General features: G+C 41.8%; 1 protein-coding gene across 1 annotated transcript in view; it reads right to left on the reverse strand.

Moving 5' to 3' along the window:
- LOC137336039 (zinc finger matrin-type protein 4-like) overlaps window positions 1–12,316 on the reverse strand; it is a 118,098-nt gene that overhangs the window by 34,552 nt on the left and 71,230 nt on the right. The gene's annotated exons all lie outside the window — the stretch shown is intronic.

Genomic DNA, 12,316 nt, shown 5'->3' on the forward strand with positions numbered 1-12,316 from the left:
GTACTTTTTTTTTCTACCAGGATAGGCGAGGTTGGTAATTCATTGTTTCGAGAAAAATGGGCACAATCCCGCACTCCAACACTGCAAGTATCACCATGCTACCCACAGGTTGGCTTTTCTCCGAATACTGTTGCTTTCTTGACAAAAATATGACCACAACAACAACAAGAGGCATTTATACAGTGCCTTTAACGTTGTAAAACGTCCCAAGGCGCTTCACAGGAGCGATTATCAAACAAAATTTGACACCGAGCCACATAAGGAGATACAAAACGTGTAGGAGCTTATGTTTGGGATGGTGCTTAAGGCTGCACCTGCATACACATACTTGTTGTGCACTACAAGGCTACTGTGGATCTTTTGTCTGTGAAAGTAGGTATGACTTTGGAAGCTTATAGAAGCATCAGGGTTGGCAGCAGTGGGTCTGTGTCTGGAGATGCAGACTGTTGGAGGAATCTGAAATAGGCTTCGGACTGACAAGGTTGGATAACATAACGGGAGTAAAGAAACTGTGAGCTGGTAATAGAAAGATAATGAACAACAGTTACTCAGCATGTACAGTAATGGGAAAGTCACAATCCAGCTGCTATTTAAGACAGTTTCATTAACTCTGAGAAGCACAATAGGCATGCTAATGAATTTTTATGTGTGGATTTTAACTCCTGAGAAATGGTATCTGTCTTGTGATGGTTCACTGAAGCTGTAATTAATAAATGGGGGAATCATAGAATCATGGAAAGGAGGCCATTCGGCCCATCGAGCCCATGCCAGCTCTATGCAAGAGCAATCCAACTAGTCCCACTCCCCCGCCCTATCCCCGGGAGAAATGAAAGTAAAGCTAAATGTGATATTGCCTCAAATTTACACGAGCCTTCCCCCAAATCTTCTGCAATCCTTAAGTATCTCACAAATATCACAAAATCATTTCAACTGTGACACTTAACATTCAAAGCAAACACAATGCCCCAGAATCCATTGTTTACCCGATGTTCAGTTTGTAAATGTCACCATAGGTGAGATGGTGCTGCGACTTTGGAAGACGCAAGTCCCCGTGTGTGCAATCTCTGAACTGGCCGGCGAAGTTGAGGTGCACTGAACAATGTTCCTTCCAGGATTTGTTAACAACTACAACTTGCATTTACATAGCACCTTTTACAGAATAAAACATCCCAAGGTGCAATTATCAAACAAAATTTGACACTGAGCCACATAAGGAGATATGAGGACAGGTGACCAAAAGCTTGATCAAAGAGGTAGGTTTTAAGGAACATCTTAAAGGTGGAGAGAGAGGCAGAGATGTTTAGAGAGGGAATTCCAGAGCTTAGGGTCTAGGCAGCTGAAGGTATGGCTGCCAATGGTGGACCGAAGAAAATCGGGGATGCGCAAGAGGCCAGAATTGGAGTTAACATCATAGACGGTTTATAACTATGGCATAATAATATGTTTCTTTATTGCAGCTACAGAAAGTAGGTGACTTTGCCAAATGTTTAACGCGCTTTATTCATGTGGGCTACCCACATCTTTCTAAAATTCTTTGGAAAAGAGGATTATGCAAAGGACCGAATAATGACAATTGTTATACTCCTATTCAAGAAAGGGATAAGCCAGGAAACTACAAGCCAGTTGCTTCAGTGTGAGTAGATGTCCAGAGTCAATAATATGTGATGAAATTAGTGAACTCTTAGAAAGACATGGACTAAACAGGGACAGACAGCATAGATTTAAAAAGGGCAAGTCACTGAGGAACTCCCATAATATACAGATAAAGAGAATGAGGTGGATGTATATTTGGCCTATTTAGCAGAGTTTGAGAAGGTGCCACATAAGAGACTTGATGTAATAATGAAGGAACTTGGTGCTAGAAGAAATGTAGCTACATAGGTAGAGAGATAGCTAAGGAGGCAGAGAGCAGGGGCAAATTAATGCTTTTAAGATTGGTGGGAGGTGATCTGTTTTGGGACCTCTTTTGTTTTCCATTGAAAGAAATGACTTGGACATGGATGCACGAATGATATAAAAGTTTGCCAATGATAGATGGAAAGAAAGAACCTGCATTTATTTAGCACCTTTCACAACCGCAAGATGTCCCAAAGAGCTTCACAGCCAATGAGGTACGTTTGAAGTGCGATCACTCCTATAATGTAAGGAAACACAGCAGCCAAAATTGCTCACATTAAGGTTGACAATTGTAAACAATTTTACAACACCAAGTTATAGTCCAGCAATTTTATTTCATTAAGGTTGCACAAACATCAATGAGATAAATTATCAGATAATCTATTTTAGCATTGTTGGTTGAGGAGAACTCCCCTGCTCTTTTTCAAATCGAGTGCCTTGTTTTAACATCTCATCTGCAAGACAGCACCTCCAATTCTCTCACTATGGCACTGAATTATATGCTGAAGTCTCTAAAGTGGGGCTTGAATCCATAACCTTCTGACTTTGAAGCAAGAGAGCTCTTGATACCACTGAGCACCTGATACCAAAACTGTGAGGAAGAATGCAGGAGATCACAAGCTGACGAAGTGGGCAGATAGTAGTTCAATGTCAAGAAGTGCGAAGTGCAACATTTTGGGGATAAAGAACATCGAAAAGAAGTATACACTAAGATTTTTCAGAGTGGAGGGTCAGGGAGATCCAGAGTTTCAGATACATAGATCCTTAAAAGTGGAAGTGTAGATCAAGAGGGACATCAAAAGGTAAGTCGGATATGTAGGGGCACTGAATGAAAAAGCAAAGAAGTGATGTTGAATTTGTACAGGACATTTGTTAGGTTGCAGTTGCAGTATTGCATACAGTTCTGGGCACCCCATTAGGGCCACAGAAAGGGGTGCGGTGAAGATTTTGCAAATTGTGAAAAATTTTGAGAAGGTAAATAGTGAAAGATTGTATCCACTGGTTGCCGAATCAGTTCCCAGGCAGTCTCGGCTCAAGATTAGGCGGAAGTTAACATTTTCACACACAGGGTGATAAGAATATGGAATAACTTACCACAAGTAGCTATTGAGGAAGATTTTAAAAGAAATGAGTTATGTATTTGAAAAGGAAGAATATAAAACGACACATCCCGAGAATGAATAAAAAATAATAAAACCCACTGATCGTGTTCAAAAGTCATGTCCTTGCAAGTACAAGTCCTTGACAAATTTGGAAACCTGTTTCATCAAGTAATTCTCGATCTTGACAAGCAAGATGTGTCAAATCATTCTCTGCTATTGTATTCTATATTGGTCAATGAAAATATATAAACAGGCAATAGCAGACTTATCAATGCCCAGCAGGTACTTGTAAGAAGAGGTTAAAATGTTTCTGATTGAAAATTCTGGCAAAGTGAAACGAAAATGAAGGATTAACTGAAAAACAAATCGTTCTACATTGATTTACCATCTGCCTTGATTTTCCTACTTCACCTCAACTGGGTTGAAAATACTCAATTAAAGAGTATAATGGAAATCCAATTAAAAGACTGTAAACTGCTTGTAACCATCACAGAAAACCAAGAAGGTTAATTAAAAAAAACTCTGTACAATGGCTGTTTATCAAGGTCTACTGTTTGGTTTTCAAAGCTCTTTCATCTTTGTTTTTAAATATACACTTTTGCTTTCCGAATGGCACACACCGTTTTGAAGAGAGAACAAGTGTTTCACTTGTGAAGCTGTCTGTGAAATCTCAAGAAAATTATGGCTTTTTCTTTACGACTCCAAGGTACATTCTTTCACCGGAGTCTGGAGGACACCATTTTCGTTTGTGAGTTACAAGAATGCCGGTGTTTATGCTCCACACGAGCCTCCTCCCACTTTACTTATCCTTCTATTGCTTTCTCCCTCGTACTTATCCAGCTTCCCCTTCAATGAATCTATGATTGAGGGGTTCATATCTGAACTCCAAGACAATATTACAGCCGCGAGACGCCACTTATCACTTGAGGACTCTCTGTTCTTTGCAGCCGAAACTTTCTTCACGTGCTTGAAGAATAAACATAATATATCAACAGAAATGAAGTTCCCAGCATTTTTTACCCATCTAAAAGACTATTATACTTCATTCACACCTGCAATAGACTTGCACACATCTACAAGAATCCATCATAACCAGAGAGATATTTGGTCAACATTTATACAGTATTCACTTCCGGTAACTGGATTTCGTGTTGTAAAGAAGATGACCCCTTGATGATGACCAGTTTTGGTACTCTGCTCTTTTGGAGATCCAATGTTGAAGCACTGCCAAAGGGCTTTCTTTACATGGTCTGACCTAAAATTGTGCACCCACAGTTATTATCCACCAATTACGGAAGCACAATAATTAGATTTAATTACAAAATGCTTTAAATTAGGTTGGACAATTGGATGCGGTTGTACATATTGCATCCTGCAGATTGTATTTCTTAAATGTTCGGCAAAATTTCACACCAAGTTCATTGCTTCAGTATTTTCCTTCATGCGTTTTTATGACGTGTATGTACAGAGAAGGTGATTAAAAATTTACCTGAAAAACAGGTCCATGATATGTGAGCATTATATTTTTTCTAAACTGAATATCAACTTGAACAGTCCTGATATTATAAAAAAAAGTTCTCAAATTGATTTGTCTGTTACCATTTTTGATATTACTAAAAGAGGTGGATTTCTTGGGAATATCTGCATGTAGGAATATTTTTCATATTCCTTGCTTTAATCACGTAACAATCTGGCAATATTAGAGGAATTTTCTGGATTGGCAATCCTATCAGTGGATGAACTGAGAATCTTTTCAGAATTGCTGGCAAACTTTTACAATTCTATCTTCTAAAATGTTTGATTGAGAGACAGAGTTACAGAACTTCAAAAGGGAGAATTGGCACACATTAAATGTTACAAAGGAATTCATTTGTACATCATTAAGTAAATGTTTTTGAGCCTGTATCGACAGCAAGTTACCTTGTCTGCTGCCAGTCCGTCTGAGAAAAACGCAGGTGCATTGCCCACGGGCTTTCCAAGATTTTAAAGATCAGAAACGTTTTGACTTTTTTGGTTGCAGACATTTGTCATCACATTTTGTGCCTTTGGCAAATATAAAGAAGAATGAAGCGATTAACGTAAAACCATTGGCATGGGAAAGCCCATGGTGCAGCTGATGGAAGCTGCAATCTTCGCCCAGTGTGAGTGCGAGGGTAGCTTATGTGACACTAGCTGTTGGCTGTCCCAGGAACTGAGCTTCCCCATGTTAGCTCAGGTCAATGACTCTGCCCATTTTTATGTTCTCTCCTCTACCCGTCTTCTTCTGTAGGCAGTGACTTTTGCTGAGTTACGGTTGCCCAGGTGATGGCAGCCATCAGATGGCTTGTCCGAGTGGCAATATTTCATTGACAGTTAGTTCATCTCCTGCAGTGTTGCTCAGACAAATTGTCTTCTGTGCTCTTCGCTTTTTTGCAATTCTTTTTGTGTCTCTCTCTCACTTTTACCATGTGTGTTTGCATTTCTCCCTTTTTCTTTCTTTATCCCCGCCCCCAACCTCAGCAGGGTCTCCTTTCATTCCCGTCCCCATCCATAGCACGGTCCCAGTGGCATGAATGGGAGAAGAGTTTGGGGAAAGTCAGTGCATAGTATCCCCGAGAGGAGGACCACCCTAAGCTTGTCACGGTAATGTTGACGTTGGGTCAGGGTGCGCTGCTCATACTGGAACAATTGGATGTTGAGGGGCCAGATGTTAAGCTCTTGAAGCAGCAGCTTTCTCTCCTAGTTCGGTCGTACTTTGAATGACATCCTGGGGCCAAAGCAGATGAGTCTCAGTCCTGGCCTGAAGCCATTGAATGGACCTACAGACTCGCAGTTGCACTGCCACATGGGCATTCACACACACTACTGAAGCTAGTCCTGCATCCATCTGCTCTCCGCTTGCTGATGGACAGGCATCACAACTCTGAGGGGGAATGTAAAATAGAAGTACATTTCCCCATTACTATCAGGGTCTCTCTCTCTCTCTCTCTCTCCTCACCTGTTCAATGGGACCTCAATCTCCTGACCCCAGCCCCCCAACAGGATTTATCTATCTCTTCCTCTCACACCTCCAAAAAGGTACCATCTCTCTCCCCATCCTGCAACAGGTCCATGGCCCTCTGTCTCTGTCTTTCTAACTGAGTACTAGGACCCTATTATTTTTTCTCAGAGGTTTGCAGTTCCAGCATTGTTTAATTCATTTTTGAAGGGCATCTGGCATTCTTTTTTTTTAATTTGCAAGAATGGAATTCGATATAGGAAGTCCACTGTTTAAATAGTTCAAAAAGAGCCCAGGAGAATGATTGCTCATTCATCGTCTGCACTCAGAACGGTTTTGGAGCAGCTCAGTTACTTGTCACTTTTTCAAGTTTTTAACAGTTTTACAGGGTTTGATTTGGCTTCAGTGGTTGGCCCATCTGGACCACTGAGATTGCACAAAAATAACAATGGGAAGGATGAACCCATTCTTTTTAACAATAGATGAATGAGTGTCAATAGGACACATAACTACAGAGATAGAATCATAGAACAGTAACCGCACGGAAGGAGGCCATTCAGTCCATCGAGTCCGCGCAGGCTCTATGCAAGAGCAATCCAGCTAGTCCCACTCCCCCGCCCTTTCCCCGTAGCCCTGCAAATCTTTTCCTTTCAAGTACTTATTCAGTTCCCTTTTGAAGGCCATGATTAAATCTGCCTCCACCACCCCCTCGGGCAGTGCATTCCAGATCCTAACCACTCGCTGTGTAAAAAAGTTTTTCCTCATGTCACCTTTGGTTCTTTTGCCAATCACCTTAAATCTATGTCCTCTGGTCCTTGACCCTTCCGCCAATGGGAACAGTTTCTCTCTATCTACTCTGTCTAGACCCTTCATGATTTTGAATACCTCTATCAAATCTCCTCGCAACCGTCTCTGTTCCAAGGAGAACAACCCCAGCTTCTCCAGTCTATCCACGTAACTAAAGACCCTCAACCCTGGAATCATTCTAGTAAATCTCTTCTGCACCCTTTCTAAGGCCTTCACATCGCAGCCAAACTCAATTCTGTCTTCCCTGACCCTGACATCCACATGAAGATTAATAGGAAGCCATCAGGAATGGAAATGTTCAATTAATTTTTCAGCTCTTTAGCCCAAGAATGCTGACATCAATTGGAACCCTGATATCGCTGCCCTGGTGGAAATCAGCACAAACCAGGGATGGAATCTAGGACTTTTCTGATTTGTATGGTTCACTGCAACAGACAGTGCATTTATTCACCGAGCCACTGAGAGATCAAGGGTTGCACGTGAACCTAGTTCTTGTGCTTTAAACATAGACTTCAGCAGCCTGCTAGAAAATACGCACCAATATAACTTGTGAACCAAGCTTTTTAGCATCTTAAGACAAGGCAACCGCAATAGTACTTGTCCCGTAAACAAACAATGTGCAAAGAATTGTATATATTTTCTATCTTTAATCGATAAGCCAGGAAGCTGTGTGAGAGGTTTAGAGACTATTGTAAACTGCAGCAGCAAAGCCCCATGTGGTTTGCAGTCCTGAGCTGCAGTTGACCTGAGCTTGAAATTTTTAATTTTATATAATATACAATGTGGGATTTTTTTTTCTTCACTTCTGAGTTTATTTTTGCAAGCAGTGGCTCTGTGGACTTTCCAGTACAGCCATTGTTGACAACATCTCTGCTGAAGGATTAGCAGTTGTGACATATTCCTTGCAAGTTTACTGAAACTAATAAACTCAGCTTGTGTTATGGTGTCACAACGTCAAGTCTTTTTACGAAGGTTGGCTGTTCCTTCCTCAACCTTGTGCTTTAGCCAATGCTCTTCAGAGCTTAGAAGCTAAGTAACATTGGCCAGGCAAGTGTACAGGAGGTTCTGCTTTACTGATAGCCATGGCACAGCCTCCCAGTGTCTACTATCACTTGGCACAAAATGGAAATACAATAACATCGCACTCTATAGTGTTGCCATCCTTCATTTTAATAACTACTCACAAAACAGCGATGCCACTGATGCATAAATATCACCTGTAAACTAGCCTTGTTCAAGGAAAAGATATGCTTGAAACTTAATAGCTGATCTGACTCCGGATTATTGATATTTAAACATGATTTATTAATGACCGAACATATCTCACTGAACACTTATGGTGTTCAGTTTGTTGGTTTCAGTTGTTTACTGGGAAAAGTAGATTTACCCTGAAGAATCATCTTGATTGGATAATCAAATCTCGACTGCAGTTCCTTACTCTGAGCGCGGCAGGGGTGTCCCAACATAAACAGCAGGAATGTGACTGCAGTTCAGTCAGTGAGACTGATAATTAGCCAGATCCTGCTGTCCATGGGGAGGGACAGAGGCAATATATTTGCAAATTAGCAGTTAAATGCAAGTAGATATTGAAATAACTATCTACATATGGCATAAGAGATTCCTGGGAGTGAAAACACCCTTGACAAGCAGGGTTTGCTCATGGGCTGTGTTTTTATTTTCTTGCTAATATTCTCCACTCCTCCTCTCCAAAAGGAATAGACTCCTGCTGTGGTATGGTTACTGGTCATTCTTCATATGCAAGCCAAGAGAGTGAGTGTTAGGAGGTTATTTGACTGTGGAGGGCATCATTAGCAAGCCTGTCCTCAATGAATGCCCAAGCACATACTTTTGAGTAGCCGTCCAAGAATAGTGATCAAGTAATTCAGCACAGATTGTGAAGTGTACCTGGAACCATCTGGCCTGCACAGCTCAGTACCATGCTGTGTGTACTCGTTGCGCCATCAGGAGAGCTGCTGTTGTGATCACTTAAACCCAGGAGAACAGGTTCTATCCTTCAGTTCATCTTGTGCGAGCATCTCGTATATTGGTTCTGATGGCAGACATTTTGCCAGTTGTCTAGCTAAGCCCCCAGAACTCTGAAAACTCGCCAACAATTTGTTAACAAAGATATTAGTGCTTTGTGCGTAGTGCCAAAACCTGGAAATGAATCCCAAGACAAAATCAACAAAATTTAACTTGTGGCAAACATCTGACAAGTTTTATGGGTCTGTGAAGAATTTACAATCTCGCTGACTTCATATGGGACTGAAGGCAGCTGAAACAAAAACGGAAGCCCATTCCTCGTGATGGGATGGTGCAGTTTTAGAAACTGGATTTCTTCACCAAAGTGCATCACAGTTTAAAAACACACCATAATGTGAGTAAACTGTGAGTATGTGCATGTATGCATTTTTTAAAATCAAGGTAAATTTCTCTTTAGGGGAAGGCAAAGCCTGGGAAAATACTTTGAGAAGCACTCCACCTTGACTTTCTTCTTCATTAAGAAGAGGAGCAAACAACTGCATGGAGTGTGGACTGATTATAAATGCTGTTTCTATTGAAAAACTCAAATTATGTGGTCATCTAGACTGCAGATGGATGCATGAGGCAGGGTGGGGGGGCGGTTGTATAAAATAGAACTGCCTACCTGCTCTTCATCTCTGCTCCTTTGAAAAATAAGTTTATCTTTTGCGAAATGGTAGAAAATACCACATGCAAAAGCACTTACAATAGAGCCTCCAATATCAACCGAAGTACCAGAGACTCCTTTGATATACAACAGAAATTGGTAGATTTGTCAATTAGCTGAGAAAGGATTAATGTTTATTTCAGTTAAAAGCCTATCAGTTGTATTAAGTTAGCAATGAAACATTTTTTTTTCCAACTGGAGTTCAATTTACTTTTCTACAAAGGAACCCATACTATATGTTTGTGTTACATAGTCACAGCTATTATTCAGCTATGTGCTTTCCAGTGACAGACAGAGAGTGAGTTTTTAAATTTGGTTTTTAATAAATTCTGGTTCCCAATGCTCCTGCTAAGCTCCCGACCCAAAGCCCTGATTCCTCCTGACCTCCCGACCCAAACTCCTGTGATGATTCTGACCTCTCTGACTCCAGCATAAATCCTGTTCTGGACTTGGTGATTCTCGTGTTTCTTGTTCAAACTGAAATTTTAAAACTTATTTATTTTCAAATAAATTCTCCCAGCTCTGAGTTCTGGCAAGTAATAAAAGGAAGATAGATTATCAGAATAGGGTCAATGGAGGTTGAGTTGTGGTCGATGAGTGGGGTAATGGAGGTTAAAAAACCCTGGAGTCATTTAAGTTCTGCGTACTGAATCATAGGATCATAGAATGATACAATGCAGAAGGAGACCATCCGACCCATCGTGCCTGTGCCGGCTCTTTGGAAGAGCTATCCAATTAGTCCCACTCCCCTGCTCTTTCCCCGTAGCTCCTGCAATTTTTTTCCCTTCCAAGTATTTATCCAATTCCCTTTTGAAAGTTGCTATTGAATCTGCTTCCACCATCCATTTCAGGCAGTGCATTCTGGATCACAACAACTCGCTGCGTAAATTTTTTTTTCCCCTTATGTCGCCTCTGGTTCTTTTGCTGATTCTGGTTCTAAAAATGAGCCAATCATGACATCCAAGGGAGAATTGGACAAATGCAAGCAAACAGCAGGGAACTAGGATTCGAGTAAATAGCTCTGATGTGGAGCTTCCACTGCTGCAACTACACTGGCCTCTCTTCCTGTGCTGAAATTTCTCAAATTCTGTGAAACGCACCTTGCAGCTGATCCCAAAAAAATGAGTTAAATTTACAGGTTTTGTATGGATTAAATTTTGATATCCAAAAACTCATTCTAAAATTCAATGCATGATTTTCCCCAATGACACTGCAAATTTTCATCCGTTAGCATTTTATTTTTTGTTACTTGTCAACTGCTAATCATTTGAGATTCAACTGATCGATTTCCCACACCTAAAAATAAAAAGATGATGATGGCTCTGCATGATTTTTCTGTTTTCTATATATATATTTGACACTTGGGAGAAGTTATTTGCTATGTCTCTAATTAGTGGTAGCTTGTCAGTATGCCAGGCTGTAAATGGCTATCACCAATTCAGTGTCAAACATGATTTGTTGCAGAAATAAGAGAACAAAATCTCGCTCTTGCATTACCCACTGAATACTGATCAGCAGTAGTAAACACTAAAGAGAACAGAGTTTAAAAATACCCAATATCCTGCGCCTTGAATGGAAACCTGGCGGGAACAGGGCGAGTGGCTGGTTGAAATGGTGGACGGGCGCTTCCCGCTGTGTTCCCTCAGCGTTCGCGCTCGTCGCCTTTTTGACTGCGCTGCTTCCGATCGTGGAGAAGGTGCCCACCACAGGCAGGCAGGGGGCCTCGTTATTATATGAACAGTCGGGGGGTCCAATGATGTCATTTGGACCCCCAACGCGATTTTTAACCCTGGGTCGCGCACCGTGCCGGTCCCGCCAGTGAAACCTGGCGGCAGGCAGGAACGTGGCCAGAAGAGGCCCAATTTTTAATTTCTTCAAGGTTTCCTTGTGGGCCAGTTGGAGCAGGAGTGCCCCTGGGACCTCCCCGACTTCCTGCCCCCACCCCTCCACCCCCCACCTCGACTGTCATCACCTTCACCACTTACCTTAGTTCCGGGTCCCCGGTAACAGCCTCCTGCCACCCAAAATCCCACTCTCGCCCGACAGCCACCTCGTCATTCCCGCCGGATTGAGGCAGGGGTCCTTCCTCTTACACTATAATAAGGCCCGGCAGTTAAAATTGCCCGAGCCTCATGGGTGCTTCCTGCCCACCTGCCCGAGCCTTGCACTCTCTCCCCGTGTTGAAATCTGGGCTTAAATCGCGAACATTTGGATTGCACGACTTTAATTTGGCTTTTAGAGTTGAGTGACGCACTGTAACAATGTGCAGAATGCCAGACGTCAGGATAAACCCCAAATTATTTTGTAAAATTATCCCATCCAGTCTCACAGGACTACATTCAAACAAAACCTACCAATACTGCATTGGGATGAAATCATACTCTTGTGTGAGGGGTGGTAATTTTAACCTAACCCGCCCAGCGGGAAACTGACAGGATCGGATCTGCAGCCCGATTTACGTCCCACCCGATTTTGGACTCCAGTGATGTCAATGGAAAGTAAACTTGGGCAGCATGTAAAACAGACAGCCAACCCGAACCTGCCCAATTCCCGCCTAGCAGGTGAGGTTAAAATTACCTTAATAAGAGTCAAGAATGAGAAAAGACCATTGAAGCTATCAAAGCTTGTTCCTCGAATCAATGATATCAGCATACAAACATGTCAAATAAACAGGTTAACATCTTTGTGAAAACAGAAGATCAAGGAATTTCTTTGGAACACCTTAACATTGTCAGTGTGCTGATATTGCATGTAATTTTCACCCTCCACGTTCCTCTCAGGTGATGAGTAAAAGCTTGGCAAAGACAACTCCCAACTGGAGTGCACAACAGAAAATGGTATAAA

The sequence above is a fragment of the Heptranchias perlo genome, chromosome 20 (genome assembly GCF_035084215.1).
Source record: "Heptranchias perlo isolate sHepPer1 chromosome 20, sHepPer1.hap1, whole genome shotgun sequence".
In the NCBI taxonomy this organism is placed as follows: domain Eukaryota; kingdom Metazoa; phylum Chordata; class Chondrichthyes; order Hexanchiformes; family Hexanchidae; genus Heptranchias; species Heptranchias perlo.